Source organism: Procambarus clarkii, chromosome 11 (genome assembly GCF_040958095.1).
Source record: "Procambarus clarkii isolate CNS0578487 chromosome 11, FALCON_Pclarkii_2.0, whole genome shotgun sequence".
Lineage (NCBI taxonomy): Eukaryota > Metazoa > Arthropoda > Malacostraca > Decapoda > Cambaridae > Procambarus > Procambarus clarkii.
The window spans coordinates 11538172-11562069 of NC_091160.1; positions in this window are offsets into that span (position 1 = coordinate 11538172).

Consider the following 23898-nt stretch of genomic DNA (forward strand, 5'->3'; position numbering starts at 1 on the left):
AACAAACTGATCGAAACTGTGAATGCCAAGAAATCCGGACTCCACCTGCCAAAGATCATTGGGGAATATAAACCTGGATATGCGTATGGAAATGTCAAGACGCACAAGCCTGGAAACCCACTTCGGCCAATCATTAGCCAGATACCCACACCCACGTACAGACTGGCGAAGCGACTCAACGGCCTGCTGACTCCTTATGTTCCTTGCGCCTTCAGCCTGAAGTCTCCAAAGGAATTTGTGGACTTACTGCGGGGCGCACGGGCCACAGGGATAAGAGCCTCGTTGGACGTAGAATCGCTGTTTACCAACGTACCTGTGGACGAGACAATCGGAATGATAGCCGACAGAGTGTATCGTGATCCAGCCTGTACTCCTCTTGACATGCCAGAAAGTATTCTGAGGAAACTACTCCAAGCTTGTACTAAAGAGGCACCCTTCTTGAGCCCGGATGGGCACATGTATAAGCAAGTAGATGGGGTCGCCATGGGTTCTCCCCTAGGTGTCCTGTTTGCAAACTTCTACATGGGTACCATCGAGCAAAAAGTCTTAGTCGACATGAACTTGAAACCGGCCATATACTGCAGGTATGTTGACGACATTTTTACACAGGTACCTGATGTCAGACATCTGCAGGAGCTGAAGGAGGCATTTGAGCAGAGTTCCGTGCTGCGTTTCACTTACAAGACGGAAAAGGATGGGAAGCTGCCTTTTCTAGATGTAACAGTCATGGAAAAGGGCGGAGGTTTCCACACTGCAGTCTACACAAAGGAAACAAACATAGGAATGTGCCTAAATGCCAACAGCGACTGCCCTGACAGGTACAAGAGGAGTGTTGTTAACGCATACGTCGACCGTGCTCTCAGCCACAGCTCAGAATGGAAGCAAGTCGACGAAGAACTCTGTAGGGTAAGGCAGGTCCTAGTCAATAACGGCTTCTCCAATGGTTTCATCGAAGACATCATAAGAAGGAAAGTGAAAAGCCATGCAACCTCCGAAGAGACAACTAACACAACACCTATACCCCCTATTAGACTATTTTACAGGAACTTCATTTCCACAGCTCATAAAACAGAGGAAAGGGTCCTGAAAGATATTGTTAATAGAAACGTTATCCCTACAGACAAAAATCAGAGGATACAACTGACGATTTACTATAAAACCAGAAAAACGGCCAGCCTACTCATGAGAAACTCTCCAGACACAAAACAGAACGCTTTAAAAGAGACTAACGTCGTCTATGCCTTCAAATGCCCACTTGGGGACTGTAAGCTCCAAAAAACCCAGTATATAGGCAAGACAACAACATCTCTTTCTAGGCGTTTAACGATGCATAAACAACAGGGCTCCATTAAGGAACATATAATCTCTTCCCATAACCAAACCATCGCCAGAGAAATCCTAGTAAACAACACAGAAATCATCGATAGATACAGCGATAGCAGGCGGCTTGACGTTTGCGAGGCACTACACATCAAGAAGTCAACACCAGCAATCAACAGCCAATTATTGCACAACTATATTCTACCCACCTCAAGACTCCGCTCCAATATAGAAGCATCAAGAAATATGGACCAATAGGCTTTCTACAAACACTTCTATTCAATACCCATTGTTTCTGTTCTGTCTTGTGTTGATACTTTTAATACCCTATTAATATCCCCTAGTGTTCTGTCTTGTGTTAATGCCACATCACCCTTCCCACCTCACTCAAATGTAATGCCACATCACCCTTCCCACCTCACTCAAATGTAGATATAAAATCAGGGAAACGCAAGTTCTAATCAGTTGTGTATTTGTGAAGTCTTTGAAAATGTAATAAGTTTTACGAAACGCGCCCGTGTCGCGTCAGACTAGAAATAAAAATGAATTTTGGAGAAGTGATTTTTTATTTACCTCCAACAGTGAAGCGTAATGTACGAAAGATTGAGAAAATTCGTGTTAGAATTATTAATCTTACTTTTTCGGTCATATTTAATAATATATATATATATATATATATATATATATATATATATATATATATATATATATATATATATATATATATATATATATATATATATATATATATATATATATATGTGTATATATATAATATATATATATATCACTTTATTTTTTTTAACAAGTTAAGTGAGAACGTGGTGGAGGCCAAGACCGTCAGTAGTTTCAAAGCGTTATATGACAAAGAGTGCTGGGAAGACGGGACACCACGAGCGTAGCTCTCATCCTGTAACTACACTTAGGTAATTACACACACACACACACACACACACACACACACACACACACACACACACACACACACCATGCCGCGCAATCATGGAGCCCCCACCTGAAGAAACACATAAGGAAACTGGAGAAGGTTCAGAGGTTTGCGACGAGGCTTGTCCCAGAGTTACGAGGGATGGGATATGAAGAGCGTCTGAAGGAACTGAACCTTACGACACTAGAGAAAAGAAGGGAGAGAGGAGATATGATAGGAACATACAAAATACTCAGGAGATTTGACAAAATGGAAATAGATGAAATGTTCACACGTAATAATAACAGAACGAGGGGGCATGGGTGGAAACTGGAAACTCAGATGAGTCACAGAGATGTTAGGAAGTTTTCTTTTAGCGTGAGAGTAGTGGAAAAATGGAATGCACTTGGGGAACAGGTTGTGGAAGCAAACTCTATTGATACTTTTAAAATTAGGTATGATAGGGAAATGTGAGAGGAGTCATTGCTGTAAACAACCGATGACTGGAAAGGCGAGATTCAAGAGACAATGCTCGATCCTGCAAGCACAAATAGGTGAGTACACACACATACATATGTTATTTAACACGGGTGGTACACGCACAAGGGGACACAGGTGGAAGATGAGTACCCAACTGAGCCACAGAGACATTAGAAAGAACTTTTTCAGTGTCAGAGTAGTTAATGAATGGAATACACTTGGAAGTGATGTGGTGGAGGCTGACTCCATACACAGTTTCAAATCTAGATATGGCAGAGTCCAGTAGGCTCAGGAATCTGTACAGCAATTGATTGACTGTTGAGAGGTGGGACCAAAGAGCCAAATCTCTACCCCCGCAACGACAACTAGGTGAGTACAAATAGGTGAGTACACACACACACACACGTGTGTGTGTGGGGGGGTGGGCAAAAATTAGTAGTTAATAAAAGTTGATTGACAGTTGAGAGGCGGGCCAAAAGAACAAAGCTCAACTCCTGAAAGCACAGCTAGGTGAATACAAGTAGGTGAATAATACACACACGAGTCAAGTCGAGTGGAGTCGTAGTGGGAGGGTTGTGGGTGTTTACTATTGTGTTTATTAGTTTACTATAGTGTTTACTATTACTACAATTTACCAGTGTTTACTATTAAATAGGGAGGGATAAACAGACTACATCGCAGTGAAAATGTGTATACGATATAATGATTATCTGTGTACAGCGATCAACATATCATACTGAACTCTTATTCGATATATCAAACGGATTATTAAACTAGTTGGAGTGGCAGCACTGGTGAATACATGCTGGAAGCAGGAGGAGCAACAGCGCCCCGCCGTGAGACTTGCCTAGCAGTGTTTCTAGAGAGGGTGGTCAGCTGGTAAGTGCCTCTTTGAAGTCTTAAAACAGTGTGCGAGGTTTGTATAATATCACATCGGAATTATTACTTTGCATTTCATTCACTAACAACATAGTAATCTTGATTTGGGACGAGAGGCAAGGACCTCACTCATGACCTCACTGAGTACCAGTAGCCGCCCTGTTAATCCCCCTAGACCTCCACACACTCCTCCACCCTCAGTGTCTACCACTCCCTCCTCTCTATCTCACTCAAACAGGGCCGAGAACACACACGCACAAGAACGGGTACATCCTCACACATCCAAATAGGAAGAGAACACTCACACACGCAATCTCTTTAAATGCGTGCACTCTCACCAACATAAACAAGCGTGCACTCGCAATCACACACACACACTAAAGGGGGGCTGGTGGCTGAGTGGATAGCGCTCTAGGCTCGTGGGCCGGGGTTCGATCCCCGGCACCGACGGAAAAATAAATGGGAAGAGTTTCCTTCACCCTGATGCCCCTGTTACCTAGCAGTATATAGGTACCTGAGAGTTAGACAGCTGCTACGGGCTGTTTCCTTGGTGTACTCACCTAGTTGTACTCACCTAGTTTTGTTTGCAGGGGTTGAGCTCTGGCTCTTTGGTCCCGCCTCTCAACCGTCATTCAACAGGTATACAGATTCCTGAGCCTATTGGGCTCTATCATATCTACACTTGAAACTGTGTATGGAGTCAGCCTCCACCATATCACTTCCTAATACATTCCATTTGTCAACCACTCTGACACTAAAAAAGTTCTTTCTAATATCTCTGTGGCTCATATGGGCACTCAGCTTCCACCTGTGTCCCCTTGTGCGTGTGCCCCTCGTGTTAAATAGCCTGTCTTTATCTACCCTATCAATTCCCTTCAGAATCTTGAATGTGGTGATCGTGTCCCCCTAAAATTGTGTGTGTGTGCGTGTGTGTTGAAAAAAAATGGTTAGTAGTTAGTAACAGTTGATTGAGTGACTGTTGCGAGGCATGCCAAAAGAGCAGAGCTGAACCCCCCCAAGCACAACCAGGTTAATACAACTAGGTGAAAACACTAACACACACACAGACAAACACTAACACACACACACACTCATATACACTCTCTCTCATTCTATCACACTCACGCACTCTTTCACTCACACACACACATCCTCTCTCACACTCTGTCTGCCCCTCCCTGCCTAACCGTATCACAACATAGTAGGAATAGGAACAAACGTAGCAGGAAGACACACCAAAGTCACAGGGAAAAGTCCGAGTGATCCTTTGAAGAAGATGTTCGGCCAAGCTTGGGAGGAAAGCAGAGGGAAGATGCTTGAAAGGAGGAATGCAATAAACAACCTACTTAGCAAGCTGATAGCAGCAAAGGAGGAGATAAGAAGCCTCAGAGAAGTACCCTACTCAGGCGTAGCATCAGATATCATACCAAGAGAAGATGGTCATGTACCAATGGGAGGGAGTGCCACTGTACATGCAACATATGCAGAAATGCTTAGAAACAGTCCAGAAGGAATGTCCACAGTGCAGGAAGTTGTCATGAAAGCAGCTACCTCACAGGAAGCAGCAGGGCACATTAGTCAGCTGCTAGGGAGGAAAATATCAGTGGTAGCAGTGGGCATTAATGAACATATTCATTAGTCCTAGATTTGTTGCAGCTGACTGTAACCTGTCTCAGTATATACTTAACAAACGTGATCTGACTTAGCTTTAACTCTTGGCAGGCTCACTTTCCTTTCTTGCTCACATGTTGCTACTTATTTGATTTCTATTTCACCTCTGCTTGATACCTGCTTGATGGGGTTGTGGGAGTTCTTCTACTCCCCAAGCCCGTCCCGAGGCTAGGCTCGACTTGCGAGAGGTTGGTCCACCAGGCTGTTGCTTGGAGCGGCCCGCAGGCCCACATACCCAACACAGCCCGGCTGATCCGGAACTTCTCTTAGAAAACCGTCCAGTTTTCTATTGAAGATGTCCACGGTTGTTCCGGCAATATTTCTTATAGTCGCTGGGAGGACGTTGAACAACCACGGACCTCTGATGTTTATACAGTGCTCTCTGATTGTGCCTATGGCACCTCTGCTCTCCACTGGCTCAATCTTGTATTTTCTTCCATATTGTTCACTCCAGTACGTTGTTATTTTACTGTGTAGATTTGGGACCTGGCCCTCCAGTATTTTCCATGTGTATATTATTTGGTATCTCTCTCGTCTCCTTTCTAGAGAGTACATTTGGAAAGCTTTGAGACGATCCCAATAATTTAGGTGTTTTATCTCGTTTATGCGTGCCGTATATGTTCTCTGTATTCCCTCTATTTCAGCAATCTCTCCTGCTCTGAAGGGGTGAGTGAATACTGAGCAGTACTCTAGACGGGACAACACAAGTGACTTGAAGAGTACAGCCATTGTGATGGGATCCCTGGATTTGAAAGTTCTCGTAATCCATCCGATCATTCTGGCTTACGCAATATTTGCTTGGTTATGCTCCCTGAACGTTAGATCGTCGGACATCATTATTCCCAAATCCTTGACATGCTGTTTTTCTACTATGGGAAGATTCGATTGTGTTTTGTACCCTGTATTATGTTTCAGATCCTCATTTTTGCCATACCTGAGTACCTGAAATTTATCACTGTTAAACATCATTTTATTTTCTGCTGCCCAATCGAAAACTTTGTTGACATCTGCTTGTAGTTTTTCAATGTCTTCAGCAGAGGTAATTTTCATGCTGATTTTTGTGTCATCTGCAAAGGACGACACGAAGCTGTGACGTGTATTTTTGTCTATATCAGATATGAGAATAAGGAACAGTAGCGGTGCAAGGACTGTGCCTTGAGGTACGGAGGTTTTAACATCGCTTGGACTCGATTTTATCTGATTGACTGTTACTCTTTGTGTTCTGTTCGACAGGAAATTGAGTATCCAGCGTCCTACTTTTCCAGTTATTCCCAGTGACCTCGTTTTGTGAGCTATCACATTTGTCGAACGCCTTTGCAAAGTCTGTGTATACAACATCTGCATTTTACTTTTCTTCTAGGGCTTCTGTGATTTTGTCATAGTGGTTGAGTAACTGTGACAGACAGGATCTTCCAGCTCTAAATCCATGTTGTCCTGGATTGTGCAGTTCATTGTTTTCCATAAAACTAGAAATTTGATTCCTACTCACTCATTCAAACACTTTTATTATGTGTGATGTTAGTGCAATTGGCTATAATTTTTTGCCAAGGCTTTACTCCCCCCCTTGTGCAACGGAGCTATATCTGCAGATTAAGTGCAGCTGGTATCTCCCCTGTATCCAGGATCTTTCTCCATATTATGCTAAGTGCTCTCGCTACTGGTACTTTACATTTCTTTATGAATATTGAATTCCATGAGTGAGACCTAGGAGCTGAGTGCATAGGCATATTGTCAATTTCTCTTTCAAAGTTTTCCGAGTTTGTGGTAATATCCGTTATATTATCTGCAGCTTGAATGTCATTCATAAAGAAGCTGTCTGGGTCATCAACTTTCATGTTGTTTGTTAGTGTGCTAATCATAGCCTCATGCTGGCTTCTTAGAATTTCACTAATCTCTTTGTTGTCCTCTGTGTACGTACCTTCATTTATAATTAACGTTCCAATATTGGTTGAGGTTTTTGATTTTGATTTTGCGTATGTGAAAAAATATTTCGGATTTTTCCTTATCTCTTGTATAGTTTTCTGTTTCAATTCCATTTCCTCAGATTCATATGATCGCTTCAACTTTTGTTCTATTTCTTCGATCTCCCTGCTTAGGCTTATTTTCCTTGCTTGTGATAGTTGTGTCTGCCGAAGCATTTCCGTTATTTTTTTCCTTCTCCCTTTTATATGTTAGATTCATTACCTGCTTGATACCTACTTGATGGGGTTCTGGAAGTTCTTCTACTCGCAAAGCCCGGCCCGAGGCCAGGCTTGACTTGTGAGAGCTTGGTCCAACAGGCTGTTGCTTGGAGCGGCCCGCAGGCCCACATATCCACTACAACATGGTTGATCTGGCACGTCTTGAAGAAAACTATCTAGTTTTATCTTGATGATAAAAAGAATGTTCCGGCAATATTTCTTATACTTCCTGGGTGTATGTTAAACAACCGTGGACCTCTGATGTTAATAGTGTTCTCTGATTGTATTTATGGTACCCCTGCTCATCACTGGTTATTTTCTGCATTTTATCCATATCTTTCATTCCATTATGTTGTTATTTTACTGTGTAGATTTGGGACCTGGCCCTCCAGTATTTTCAAAGTGAATATTATTTGATCTCTTTCTTGTCTCCTTTCTAGTGAGTACATTTGGAGAGGTTTTAGATGATCCAAATAATTTAGGTGCTCTATCGCGTTTATGATATGTTCTCTGTATTCCCTCATATTTCAGCAATCTCTCCTGTTCTCAGAGAGGATGTGACTACCGAGCAGTGCTCAAGACGGGACAGCACCAGTGATTTGAATAGTACACCCATTGTGATGGGATCCCTGGATTTGAAAGTTCTCATAATCCATTCTATTATTTTTTCTGGCTGACGCAATATTTGCTTGGTTTTACTCGTAAGAGTTAGGTCGTCAGACATCATTATTCTAAAATCCTTTACATGCAGCTTTTCAACTACGGGCAGATTTGCTTGAGTTTTGCACCCTGTGTTATGTTTAAGGTCCTCATTTTGTCCGTACCTGGAATTTATCACTGTTAAATACCATGGTTTTTTCTGCTTCCCAGTCGAAAACTTTATTAATAGTTTTAATAGTAGCTTGTAGTTTTTCAATTTCTTCAGCAGAGGTAATTTTCTTGCTTATTTTAGTTTCATCTACAAAGGATTATACGAAGCCGTGACTTGTACTTTTGTCTATATCTGATATGAGAATAAGAAAAAGCAGTGGTGCAAGGAATGTACCCTGAGGTACAGAGCTTTTAACTGCGCATGGACTCAATATTATTTAGTTAACTATTACTCTGTGTTCTGTTCGACAGAAAATTGAGTAGCCAACGTCCTACTTTACCAGTTATTCCTATTGGCCTCACTTTGTCCAAGCTCTTTCTCCACACTCTATTCAACGCATATGCTACTGGCACTTTGCATTTCTTTATAAATATTGAATTCCATGAGTCTGGACCCGGGGCTGAGTGAATGGGCTTATTGTCAATTTATCTATCAAAATCTGCCCTGCACGTGTTAATATCACTAAAATCATTATCTTATATACAATTATATATTTAATAATGTATATTAATGATATAATAATTAGAAAAAAATTATATTTATATATATCTCTTTCTACTGAGAGATGAGTGGTTACTACCGTGACCACAAGATCACGTTTCATGGGTAACTGAACTAAAGGTTTAATGATTGACAATGTGTGAAGCCGTTCTATTCGAGGAATCCAACAAAAATATCATTTCCAGTCATCATGGCACATGTGGCCACGAGAGTTAAGGAGATCTTCTTCAGCTGCCAACGACTTGCCAGCTGCAACAACAGGTCCGACCACAAGCCGGCAACAGTTAAGCTTGTCACTTGCTCGGTCTGAAGAGTGTTTACGCTCTTTTTAGTGGCCATTCTCTTGATTGTTGGCCACATTTCCCGAGCGAACCAGACCATAAAATGTAATGTTGCCTAAACTCCACCGGCGGAGTAGCAGTTAATGAGAGAACCGTGAAGTCAATGTTAGTTTCTTGTTTAATTTTCAAAATATTTGTTTTATAGTTTGTTATTTGGTCAGCTGGTTGGAGGAGAGTGAGTAGGGGACTAGGAGACCTTCTCCTAGTAGTGGAGAGTAGACAGGGGGCTAGGAGACCCTCTACAGTAGGAGGAGAGTGGAAAAGGGTCTAGAGACCCTCTACTGGTAGTGGAGAGTGAGCATGGGGCTAGAGAACCTCTACTGGGGGGAGGGGGGAGAGAGTTGGCAGGGGGGGATAGGAAACTCACTCCTGTTGGTGGAGAGTCGGCTGGGTGGGCTAGAAGACCCCTCTCCGGGTGGTGGAGAATGGGCAGGGAGCTAGGAAACCCTCTACAGGTGGTGGAAAGTGGACAGAGGGCTAGGAGACTTCCTCTCCTGTGTGGAATGTTTGTTAGGAGGGGAAGAAGGAGGAGGTCTCTTCCACACACTCCTCTGCCCCCTATAAAGACGTCTACACTTTACGTTGCACCAGAAGCACAGGAACCTAAGTAGCTACCCCGAGGATCTCCAATAGCACAGGGACCTTAACAGCTACCCCGAGGACCTCCAGAAGCACATGAACCTTAACAGCTACCCCGAGGACCTCCAGAAGCACAAGAACCTTAACAGCTACCCCGAGGACCTCCAGAAGCACAAGATCCTTAGCAGCTACCCCGAGGACCTTCAGAAGCACAGGGACCTTAGCAGCTACCCCGAGGACCTCCACAGAAACCTTAGCAGCTACTCCGAGGACCACCAGAAGCACAGGAACCTTAGCAGCTACCCCGAGGACGACCAGAGGCACAGGAACCTTAGCAGCTACCCCGAGGACCACCAGACCCACACACACACACACACTGTCCCCGACAAGTTGTAAGGTAGAGTGACAGATGTTATGGAGGTACGTACCGGTGGTCGTTCCTTAGTTATTTGGGGGGGGGAGGGGCGGGGTGTGCGTCACTTCACCCGGGGCCGAAGAAGCGTGATACCTGGAGACAACAGCTACACTTATGACCAAACCACACATCATAAGATGGAGAAACGACGACGTTTCGGTCCGTCTTGGACCATTATCAAGTCGTGGGGAGTAATGTTATGTTTTTTTTTCATTTAGGACTTGGTAACGGTCCATGACGGACCGAAACGTCGTCATTTCTCCATCTTCTGTTGTGTGGTTTGGTCAATATATCTTCAGATACGTTATAGTGACTCGTCGTCTGCATCACCTACACCACTGATAGCTCCCCAGCAAGCTGTGAGTCTAGGATACCCCTCCTCCCATGACGTAGGCACTATTCTGGCCTAGGCTTCCCGCGCTGACGTCGGTAATCTATCAGCAACACCTAATGAGACTAGACCTGCTTCTAGAATTCAGTACAATCAGACATGCTGGGTTACCATAACGACCGCCTTAGTTATAATTTATTTGTGTCGGGGGACAGGCAGCCAGAGTGTATTCATAAAAGTTAGGCTTTTTAACGAAAATTACCCTTCCCTTCCCCAAGGCCAAATTACTATGTTCACTCAGGATGCAACCCCACAACAAGCTGACTAACTCCTGAGTACCTACTTACTGCTAGGTTAACAGTTGTATTTGGTGAAAGGAAATGTGCCCAACCCTTTCTACACCGTTATAGAATTTAGTAATGGAACCCGGAATTCCGGGTTCCGTTACTCGAACCCGGAATTCTCGATAGTGCGTCGATAACGAACCCGACTTTACTACCTGGACCCTTAGTTGTCTTCCAGCCTATCCTCACTTTCCTGCATAGCGAAATTTTATACACCTTTCACAGGATTAACCTATGTTCCTATGTGGCAGAGTAAAATTACCAACGACTATCGTGTGGATCAAAGCATGGCATAGTTCACACAGGTGCATGCAAACATAATGTTTAAAACAGGGCCCCATAAGACAATGAGTCAGGGAAGGGAGAGTAGACTATAAAAAAACTACATGAATGTAAGGATGTATCTGTAAAGTGTGCAAGGGAGGAGGAAATTAGAGGGAAGATGGTCCAGGAAATGATGGACTAAGTCAATCTGAGGTGCAAAGAGGCAGAAGAGAGATTCATACCACCATTAAGGAAAAAAAGTGGAAGAGCATATAAACTCGTGGTTCAATAGACAGTGCCAGGAAGCGAAAGCAAAATGCAGGAGGGAGTGGAGGAAATACAGAGAGCAAAGGAGAGAGGAAAACTGGAATAGATGCATCAGGGCCAGAAATAACTGCATAAATATAGGAAGATTGGCAGAACGATACTATGAAAGTAATATTGCTTCCAAAGAACATAATCGAAATACCGAAATTTTGAGTACTTTCTCGTCAGTCCCTGACGAGAAAGTAATCAAAATTGAGATAACATCAGAGGATGTAACAGTACAACTAGCATCTCTAAATGTAACTAAAGCTACTGCACCAAAGAGAGTATCACCAGGATATTTCTAAAGCAGCACAGGCCCTCAGCCTACCTCTTGCCCTGTCTTTAGTCAATTACAAAGACAAAATATCCCATCTTCTGAAAGAAGGCAAATGTGGTGACCATAAACAAGAAAGCAGATAGGTAAGAGGCACATAACTACAGATCAGTGTCACCCAAAAACATCCCTAGCAAAGTACTTAGGAGAGTTATAAGATTCTAAATAGTTACAGACCTAATTCTTTCTAGGTGTGCAAGCAAACAACAACATGGCTTTACGAAAGGGAAATCATACCTGACGAACCTCCTGGAGTTTTATGATAAGGTAATGCGAATAAGGCAAGACAGAGCAGAGAGGGCAGATTGAGTATTTCTGGTCTGCCATAAGCCCTTTGATACAATACCACACATGAGAATACTATACAAACTTGAGAGACCGGTGGGAGTGGGCGGAAACGCACTATCATGGGTAAGGAATTACTTAAATGACATGTGTCAGAGAGTGATAGTGAGGGGCGAGGAGTTGGACTGATGTAGAGTAACAAGCGGGATGCCGCAAGTAGCGGTGCTGGGACCCATACTATTCCTCGTTCGTGTAAACGACTTGACTGCAAGAGTTCAGTCTTACATGTCAATGATTGCAGAAAAAGCGAATCTAATGATGAGGGTTGAGACAGAGGAGGATAGTAAGATTCTCCAAGACGATTTGAACAAGTTGCAGAGCTGGTCGGAGAAATGAAACACGCTTCCTATAATGACTTGAGAAAAGTACCTGGGCGTGGACATATCATCAAACCTTACTCCAGAGGCTCACATAAAAAGAACAACGTCAACTGCATACTCTACGCTAGCAAAAGTTGGAACATCAATCAGAAACATGAATAAGGATGCTTTTAGATCACTGTATATCGTCAATATGAGGCCAGTTTTAGAGAACGCCACCCATCTTGTAGCCCCATAAAAAAAACACAATGAGCTCGAAAAGATGAAGAAGTTTGCAATGATACTCGTCCCAGATCTTAAAGGGGTTGAGGAATGAAGAGAGACTGAAGGAACTAAACCTGACGACGTTAGAAAAGAGGAGCAAGAGAGGGGGTCATAATACAGACGTATTAAATACTGAGAGACATTGACAGAGTGGAAACAGAGGAAATATTTACAATGAACACGGACAGAACAAGGGGACACGGATGAAAGCTTGAGACTCAGATGTCATAGAGATGTAAGAAAGTTTTATTTTAATGTAAGGGTAGTGAGTAAATGGAATGACCTAAAGGAGCAGGATGTCGAGGCAACCGCGATTCACAACATTAAAAGTAGGTATTAGACAACCAGAGGCTAGAAAAGCTGGGTCCAAGAGCTAGAGTTCAATTCTGCAGGCACAGATAGGTGAGCACACACACACACAAACACACACACACACACACACACACACACACACACACACACACACACACACACACACACACACACACACACACACACACACACACACACACACACACACACACACACACACACACACACACACACACACACACACACACACACACACACACACACACACACACACACACACACACACACACACACACCGTATCCTCCATGTCCCCCCTATCTCCTTAACCCACACCCTACCTGTCCCCCCTTCCCTTAAACCCCCCACCCCCCACCCCAAAATCCTCTGAGACCCTGCAAACCACCTCACTGATCCTCTCACCCACGGAACAGCTTCCCACACCAGCAGAATGCTCGCCAAGAAAGGGACATGCAAATGAACAGAAGAAAGTGAGCTTCAAGGCGATATACACTAACACAGATGGGATTTCAAATAAAACAAGTGAACTTGGAGAATGGGCACTAGAAGAAAACCCAGATATAATAGCACTCACAGAAACAAAGTTAACGAAAATCATAACAAACGCAGTGTTTCCACAGGGCTACTATGTAGTGAGGAAACAGAGAGAAGGGAGAGGAGGAGGTGGTGTAGCTTTGCTACTAAGGGAAGGTTGGAGTTTCGAAGAGATGGTAATTCAGAACTGTGAAGGTTTCAGTGACTACATATCAGGCACCATAGCAACTGGAGGACAGAAAATTATAATAGTAGTCATATATAACCCCCCACCGAATAACAGAAGACCCAGACAGGAATATGATAGAAACAACTTGGCCACCATCAATATAATAGAGAGAGCAGCTTCTGTGGCTAGCAGGAACGGATCCAGACTTCTAATCATGGGAAACTTCCACCATGGGAAGATAGATTGGGGGAACAGAGACCCACATGGAGGCCCAGACACATGGAGAGCTAAGCTGCTGGATGTGGCAACAAGAAACTTTCTAAGTCAACACGTCAAGGGACCGACAAGAATGAGAGGAGGGGATGAACCAGCCTTGCTTGATCTGATATTTACCCTTAATGAGTCGGATATAAGGGAAGTTAAGTTGGAAGCCCCCTTGGGAATGAGTGATCATAGTGTATTGAACTTTGAGTACCTGGTTGAGCTGGGAATTATCACCCCCAAAAAAGAACTGGGAACCAAAGGGCTGGCGTACTGAACGGGAAACTATGAGGAAATGAATAAATTCCTATGGGATATACATTGGGACACAGAACTCGGAACCAAGTCCGTACAAGACATGATGGACTATGTCACCCAAAAATGTCAGGAGGCTGTAAGCAGGTTTGTCCCAGCCCGACATGAAAAAACAGAGAAGCAAAGGAAGAATCCGTGGTTTAATAAGGAATGTATGAAATCAAAGGAGCTGAACAAAAGGGCATGGAGGAACTTCCGTAATAACATAACACCAGAAAGTAGAGAGAGATACCAGAGAACCAGGAACGAGTATGTCAGTGTGAGAAGAGCAGCTGAGAAAAGGTATGAAAATTATATAGCTAATAAAGCCAAGACCGAACGAAAGCTACTACACAGTCACATCAGGAGGAAGACAACAGTGAAGGAACAGGTGATGAAACTTAGGGTGGGCGAGGACAGGTACACAGAGAATGACAAAGCACTTTGCCTACCACTTTCCATAGTGTATAGTAGGTCACTAGAAATGGGGGACCTACCAGAAATATGGAAGACTGCTAATGTAGTACCAATATACAAAAAGGGTGACAGACAAGAGGCACTGAACTACAGGCCAGTGTCCTTAACTTGTATACCATGCAAGGTGATGGAGAAGATTGTGAGAAAAAACCTAGTAACACATCTGGAGAGAAGAGACTTCGTGACAACCCATCAACATGGGTTCAGGGAGGGTAAATCTTGCCTTACAGGCTTGATAGAATTCTACGATCAGGTGACAAAGATTAACAAGAAAGAGAAGGATGGGCGGACTGCATTTTTTTGGACTGTCGAAAAGCCTTTGACACAGTACCCCATAAAAAGTTGATGCATAAGCTGGAGAAACAGGCAGGAGTAACTGGTAGGGCGCTCCAGTGGATAAGGGAGTACCTAAGCAATAGGAAGCAGAGAGTTATAATGAGGGGGTGAGACCTCAGAATGGTGGGAAGTCAGTAGTGGAGTCCCACAGGGCTCTGTGCTTGGACCTATCCTGTTTCTGATATACGTAAATGATCTCCCAGAGGGTATAGACTCATTCCTCTCAATGTTTGCTGACGACGCCAAAATTATGAGAAGGATTAAGACAGAGGAGGACAGCTTGAGGCTTCAAGAAGACCTGGACAAGCTGCCGGAATGGTCGAACAAATGGATGTTAGAGTTTAACCCAAGCAAATGTAATGTAATGAAGATAGGAGTAGGAAGCAGGAGACCAGATACAAATTATCACTTGGGAGATGAAATACTTCAAGAGTCAGAGAGAGAGAAAGACCTGCGGGTTGATATCACGCCAGACCTGTCCCCTGAAGCTCATATCAAGAGGATAACATCAGCAGCATATGCCAGGTTGGCTAACATAAGAACGGCCTTTAGAAGCTTGTGTAAGGAATCTTTCAGAACATTATATACCACATATGTCAGACCAATCCTGGAGTATGCGGCACCAGCATGGAGTCCATATCTAGTCAAGCATAAGACTAAACTGGAAAAGGTTCAAAGGTTTGCCACCAGACTAGTACCCGAGCTGAGAGGTATGAGCTACGAGGAGAGACTACGGGAATTGAACCTCACTTCGTTGGAAGACAGAAGAGTTAGGGGGGACATGATCACCACATTCAAGATCCTCAAGGGAATCGACAGGGTTGATAAAGACAGGCTGTTTAACACAAGGGGCACACGCACTAGGGGACACAGGTGGAAACTGAGTGCCCAAATGAGCCACAGAGATATTAGAAAGAACTTTTTTAGTGTCAGAGTGGTTGACAAATGGAATGCATTAGGAAGCAATGTGGTGGAGGCTGACTCCATACACAGTTTTAAGTGTAGATATGATAGAGCCCAATAGGCTCAGGAACCTGTACACCTGTTGATTGACAGTTGAGAGGCGGGACCAAAGAGCCAGAGCTCAACCCCCGCAAGCACAAATAGGTGAGTACAACTAGGTGAGTACACACACACACACATTCCCAGTAGGAATGAGCGACCACAGTACACTGGTGTTTGAGTATCTGGTTGACGAAGGGTTATTGAACTCGAGGAGGGGTACTGAAAACAATAGGCTGGCATTCCGTAAGGGTAACTATGAGGAGATAAGAAGATTCCTAACAGATATAACATGGGTAACAGAGCTCAGGGGAAAGATGGCCCAAGACATGATGGATTACGTCACGCAGAAATGCAAGGAGGCAGCAAACAAGTTTGTACCAGTCCAAAAGGAAGACAACGAAATGAAGATGAGAAACCCATGGTTTAATCAGAGATGTAGGCTAGCTAAGCAGTAAAGTAAAAGGGCATGGAGAAACTATAGGAATAACAGGACACTTGAGAGCAGAGAAAGATACCAGAGTGCCAGAAATGAATTTGTCAAGATGAGTAGAGAGGCAGAAAGACAATACGAAAATGACATCGCGAGCAAGGCAAAGACTCAACCTAAATTGCTGCACAGCCACATCAGGAGAAAAACAACAGTAAAGGAACAGGTATTGAAATTAAGGATAGGGGCAGAAGGATTCACCACAAACGACAAGGAAGTGTGTGAGGAACTGAATTAGAAATTCAAGGAGGTCTTCACCTTAGAGCAAGGAGAAATTCTAGAGATAAGAGAGGGAAGAGTTAACCAGGAACCACTGGAAGAGTTTGAGATTACCAGTGAGGAAGTAAGGAAGTTGTAAGTGATAAAGGCTATAGGCACATATAGCAAAGAAGAAGCACAGGGTGAGAGGAGAAAACCAGGAAATTACAGCCCCCAACACAACATCTCCAGAGGTGAGAGGGGAACCCACAACCAGCAACCCAGTAACACCAGATTGGAGGGCAACTCCACCACCCTCCTCTGCATAGAACCCCCCCCCCCCATACCCCGAACCCTCCCTTATCCCCTCAAATGCTCAGCCAACTCTCCCTCCCCCTCTCACCATATTCCGACCCTGCTACCCCTCCCCTACTCCCACCATGTCCACTCTCTCCCATTTCCCTCCTTGTCCTCCCACCCCTTTCATCCGATACCCACCCTGTTCCCCTCACCGCTCACTCCAGTATCATCTGAGACCCTGTTATCCACAACACAAATCCCCACACCCATGGAAAAGCTTCCTTCATCAGCACGAACGCTCATCAAGAAGGGGACATGATAAGGGACAGAAGAAAGTGAATCTCAAGGTTATATACACTAACAATGATGGGATTACAAACAAAACAAATGAACTTGGAGAATGGGTACTAGAAGAAAACCCAGATATAATAGCATTCACAGAAACAGAGCTGATGAAAACCATAACAAATGCAGTGTTTCCACTGGACAACTGTGTTGTGAGGAAAGAGAGAAGGAAGAGGAGATGGGGGTGTAGCTCTGCTGGTAAGAAAAGGCTGGGGTTTTGAGGTGGTTATTCAGGGCTGTGAAGGTTTCAGTGACTATATAACAGGTACCGTAGCAACTGGAGGACAAAAATTAAAGTAGTAGTCTAATATAATCCACCACCAAATGACAGAAGACCCAGACAGGATATGATAGAAACAACATGGCCACCATTAACATAATAGAGAGAACCACTTTTGTCCCTAGCAGGTATGGATCTGGACTACTAATCATGTGAGACTTCAACCACGGGAATATAGATTGAGAGAACAGAGATCCACATTGAGGACCAGATACATGGTAAGCTAATCTGCTGGACGTTACAACAAGAAACTTTGCAAGCCAACACATCAAGGAATCAACAAGAATGAGTGGGGGGAGATGAACCAGCCATGCTCGATCTGATATTTACCCTAAATGAGAGAGATATAAGGGAAGTCAAGTTGAAAGCACCCTCGGGAATGGGTGATCACAGTGTATTGATCTTTGAGTACCTGGTAAAACTAGGATTTAATTCCCTCCAAAAAGAACTAGGAAACAAAAGGCTAGCATACCGAAATGGGGAATTATGAGCAGATGAAAAGTTTCCTAGGGGATATACCATAGGAACACAGACCTCAGAGCTAAGTCTGTACAAGACATGATGGACTATGTCACCCAAAAGTGTCAGGAGGCAGTAAACTGGTTTATCCCAGCCCAAAAGGAAAAATCCGAGAAGAAAAAGAAGAATTAATGTTTTAATAGGGCATGTATGGAGGCAAAGGAACTGAACAAAAGGGCGTGGAGGAACTTCCGAAATAACAGAACACCAGAAAGCAGAGAGAGAGATACCAGAGAACCAGGAATGAGTATGTTAGTGTGAGAAGAGAAGCAGAGAAGAATTATGAAAATTATATAGCAAACAAAGCCAAGACCAAACCAAAGCAACTCCACAGTCACATCAGGAGGAAAAAACAGTGAAAGAACAGGTGATGACACTTAAAACATTCGAGGAGAAGTATTCAGAGAATGACAAAGAAGTGTGTGAAGGATTCAACAAGTGGTTCCAGGAGGACTTCACAATAGAACAAGGTGAGGTTACTGCACTAGGAGAGAGGGCAGTAAACCAGGCCGCCTTGGAAGGGTTCGAAATTACAAGAGATGAGGTCAAACGACACCTTTTGGATCTGGATGTGAACAAGGCTTTTGGTCAAAAAGGGATCCCACTATGAGTACTAAAAGAGTGTGCAGAGGCACTTTGCTTGCTTCTCTCCATAGTGTATCGTAGGTCACTGGAGACAGGAGACCTACCAGAAATATGGAAGACGGCAAATGTGGTCCCAATATACAAAAAAGGTGACAGACAAGAGACACTGATCTACAGGACAGTGTCCTTGACTTGTATACCATGCAAGGTGATGGAGAAGATCGTGAGAAAAGAATTAGTAACACATCTGGAGAGAAGGGACTTCGTGACAAATCGCCAAAATGGGGTCAGGGATGGTAAATCTTGCCTTGCTGGCTTAATAGAATTCTACGACCAGTTGACAAAGATTAGGTAAGAAAGAGAAGCCTGGGCGGACTGCATTTTCTTGGATTGTTGGAAAACCTTTGACAAGTACCCCGCAAAAGAGGCTGGTACATAAGCTAGAGAGACAGGCAGGAGTAACTGGTAAGGTGCTCCAGTGGATACGGGAGTACCTAAGCAATAGGAAGCAGGGAGTTACAGTGAGGGGTGAGAATTCAGATTGGCGTGAGGTCACCAGTGGAGTCCAACAGGGCTCAGTACCCGGTCCAATCCTGTTTCTGATATAAGCAAATGATCTCCCGGAGGGTATAGACTCATTTCTCTCAATGTTTGCTGACGATGCCAAAATTATGAGAAGGATTAGGACAGAAGAGGACTGTTTGAGGCTTCAAGAAGACCTGAGGGTTGATGTCACGCCAGACCTGTCCCCTGAAGCCCATATCAAGAGGATAACATCAGCGGCATATGCCAGGTTGGCCAACATAAGAACGGCATTTAAAAACTTGGGTAAGGAATCATTCAGAACTTTGTATACCACATATGTCAGACCAATCCTGGAGTACGCGGCTCCAGCATGGAGTCCATATCTAGTCAAGCATAAGACTTAACTGGAAAATGTCTTTGTTATAAGACTCTGGTGGCAAACGTCACCCGAGCTGAGAGGTATGAGCTAAGAGGAGAGACTAAGGGAATTAAACCTCCCATCGCTGGAAGACAGAAGAGTTAAGGGAGACATGATCACCATATACAAGATTCTCAAAGGAATATATAGGGTTATCTTGAGGTTATCTTGAGATGATTTCGGGGCTTTTAGTGTTCCCTCGGCCCGGTCCTCAACCAGGCCTCCACCCCCAGGAAGCAGCCCGTGACAGCTGACTAACACCCAGGTACCTATTTTAATGCTAGGTAACAGGGGCATAGGGTGAAAGAAACTCTGCCCATTGTTTCTCGTCGGCGCCTGGGATCGAACCCAGGACCACAGGATCACAAGTCCAGCGTGCTGTCCGCTCGGCTCCTGGCAAACGCTTCTGGGTAGATAAAGACAGGCTATTTAACACATGGGGCACGCGCTCTAGGGGGACACAGGTGGAAACTGAGTACCCAAATGAGCCACAGAGATATTAGAAAGAACTTTTTTAGTGTAAGAGTGGTTGACAAATGGAATGCATTAGGAAGTGAAGTGGTGGAGGCAGACTCCATACGCAGTTTCAATTGTAGATATAATAGATTCTAGTAGGCTCAGGAATCTGTACACCAGTTGATTGACAGTTGAGAGGCGGGACCAAAGATTCAGAGCTCAATCCCCGCAAGCACAAATAGGTGAGTACACGAGTGTGTGTGTTTGTACTTGCCTATTTGTGCTTGCGGGGGTTGAGCATTATCTTTGGTCCCGCCTCACAACTGTCAATCAATTGGTGTACAGATTTCTGAGCATACTGGGCTTTATAATATCTACGTTTATAACTGTGTATGGAGTCAGCCTCCACCACATCGCTGCCTAATGCATTCCACCTGTTAACAACTCTGACACTGAAAATGTTCTTTCTAACGTCCCTGTGGCTCATGTGGGTACTCAGTTTCCACCTGTGTCCCCTTTTTCGCGTACCACCAGTGTTGAATGGTTAATACTTGTCTACCCTGTCAATTCCCTTGATGATTTTGTAGGTAGTGATCATGTCTCCCCTCACTCTTCTGTCTTCCAGTGTCGCAAAGTGTATTTCCCGCAGCCTTTCCTCTTAACTCATGCCTTTTAGTTCTGTGACTAGTCTATTGGCATACCTCTGTCCTTTTTCCAGCTGCGTCTTGTGTTTGACAATGTACGGGCTCCATGCTTGGGCCGCATACTCCAGGATTGGTTTTACATATGAGGTATACAAGATTCTGAATGGTTCCTTACATAGGTTTCTGAAGGCTGTTCTGATGTTAGCCAGCCTCGCATATGCTGTAGACGTAATTCTTTTTATGTGGGCTTCAGGGGACAGGTTTGGTGTGATATCAATTCCTAGATCTTTCGCTCTGTCCGTTTCCTTAAGCGAAACGGACAGAGAGAAATCATCTATTCTGTATCCTGTGTCTGTCCTCCTGTTTCCACCGCCTAGTTTTATTACTATGCATTTACTCGAGTTTAACTTAACAGCAATTTGTTGGACCATTCATTCAGTCTGTCTAGGTCGTCCTGTAGCCTCCTACTACCATCCTGTTTCAATCCTCCTCATAATTTTTGCATCATCAGCAAACATTGAGAGAAACGAGCCTATACCCTCTGGGAGATCGTTTACATATATCAGAAACAGTATAGGTCCAAGAACTGACCCCTGCGGAACTCCACTTGTAACGTCTCGCCAATCAGAGGCCTCACCCCTCACAGTGACTCGTTGTCTTCTGTTGGTTAGGTATTCCCTTTTCCAACGGAGAACCTTCCCTTTCACTCCAGCCTGCATCTCCAGCTTTTTCACTAGCCTCTTGTGTGGTACTGTATCAAAGGCTTTCTAGCAATCCAAAAATATGCAGTCTGCCCACTCCTCTCTTTCTTGCTTGATTTTTGTTGCCTGGTCATATAATTCAATTAGGCCTGTGAGGCAGGACTTGCCATCCCTGAACCCATGTTGATGCTGTGTTACAAAGTTCTTTCACTTCAGATGTTCCACTAGCTTTCTTCATACAATCTTCTCCATCAGCTTGCATGGTATGCAGGTTAGGGACACTGGCCTGTAGTTCATTGCCTTCTGTATATCCCCCTTTTTGTATATCGGGACTACGTTAGCTGCTTTCCAAATTTCTGGCAGTTCCCCTGTTGCCAAAGATTTGTTATACACTATCGAGATTAGCGGGCACAATGCTTCTACTCCTTCCTTTAGTATCCAAGTGGAGATTTCATCTGGGTCTATAGCCTCTGTCACATCCAACTCTCGTAAACACTTCCTTACTTCCCCAATGGTAATCTCAAACTCTTTTAGGGATTCCTGGTTAACTATTCCCTCTCTTATGTCTGGAATCTCTCCTTGCACTAAAGTGATGACCTCCTGGAATATCTTATTCAGTTCCTCACACACTTCCTTGTCGTTTGTAGTGAATCCTTCTGCCCCTATCCTTAATTTCAATACCTGTTCCTTTACTGTTGTTTTTCTCCTGATGTAGATGTGCAGCAATTTAGGTTGAGTCTTTGCCTTGCTTGCGATGTTATTTTCGTATTGTCTTTCTGCCTCTCTTCTCATCCTGACATATTTATTTCTGGCACTCTGGTATCTTTCTTTGCTCTCAAGTGTCCTGTTATTCCTGTAGTTTCTCCATGCCCTTTTACTTTGCTGCTTAGCTAGCCTACATCTCTGATTAAACCATGGGTTTCTCATCTTCATTTCATTGTTTTCCTATTGGACTGGGACAAACTTGTTTGCTGCTTCCTTGCACTTCTGCGTGAAGTCCATCATGTCTTGGGCCGTGTTTCACCTGAGCTCTGTTTCCCTTGTTATATATGTTTGGAATTTTCTTATCTCCTTATAGTTTCTCTTTCGGAATGCCAGCCTTCTGTTTTCAGTACCCCTCCTCGAGTTCAATAACCCTTCCTCAACCGGATACTCAAACGTCAGTACACTGTGGTGGCTCATTCGTATTGGGCCTCAAAGCCGATTTCCATTATGTCGGAGTCGTTCAGATTGAAGACTAGGTCGAGTCTTGCTGGTTCATCGTTTCTTCTCATCCTAGTGGATTCCCTGACATGTTGGCTTTGAAAGTTTCTTGTCGCCGCCTCCATTAGTTTGGCTCTCCAAGTATCCTCTCCTCCATGCGGTTCCTTGTTCTCCCAGTTTATCCTTCTGTGACTGAAGTCCTCCATGATGAGCAGATGGGATCTATTTCTACTTCTTTCTAGTCTGTTGATTACTTCTTTTTATTGTGTGCGTGATCTGTAAATATACTGGAGGTAGGCTGTCCCATCTTTCATTAACCATCACTATCTAGGGCTCTTGCTTGGAGTGGGGAAACTGATTGGGTTCTGTGCTATTCTCGAGCATTATTAGACAGACTCGTGACATATTTTTTGACTGACATACATATGTCAGGCCCGTGATATATATGTGTGTGTGTGCGTGCTTGCGTGTGTGTGTGTGCGTGCTTGCGTGTGTGTGCGTGCGTGCGTGTGTGTACTCACCTAGTTGTACTCACCTAGTTGTGTCTGCAGGATCGAGCATTGACTCTTGGATCCCGCCTTTCGAGCATCGGTTGTTTACAGCAATGACTCCTGTCCCATTTCCCTATCATACCTGGTTTTAAAATTATGAATAGTATTTGCTTCCACAACCAGTTCCTGAAGTGCATTTCATTTTCCCACTACTCTCACGCTAAAAGAAAACTTCCTAACATCTCTGTGACTTATCTGAGTTTCAAGCTTCCATCCATGTCCCCTCGTTCTGTTACTATTACGTGTGAACATTTCGTCTATGTCCACTCTGTCAATCCCTCTGAGTATTTTATACGTTCCTATCATGTCCCCCCTCTCCCTTCTTTCTAGTGTCGAAAGGCACAGTTCCCTCAGGCGCTCCTCATACCCCATCCCTCGTAGCTCTGGGACAAGTCTCGTGGCAAACCTCTGAACCTTTTCCAGTTTCATTACATGTTTCTTCAGATGGGGACTCCATGATGAGGCGGCATACTCTAAGACTGGCCTCACGTAGGCAGTGTAAAGCGCCCTAAATGCCTCCTTACTTAGGTTTCTGAATGATGTTCTAACTTTTGCCAGTGTAGAGTACGCTGCTGTCGTTATCCTATTTATATGTGCCTCAGGAGA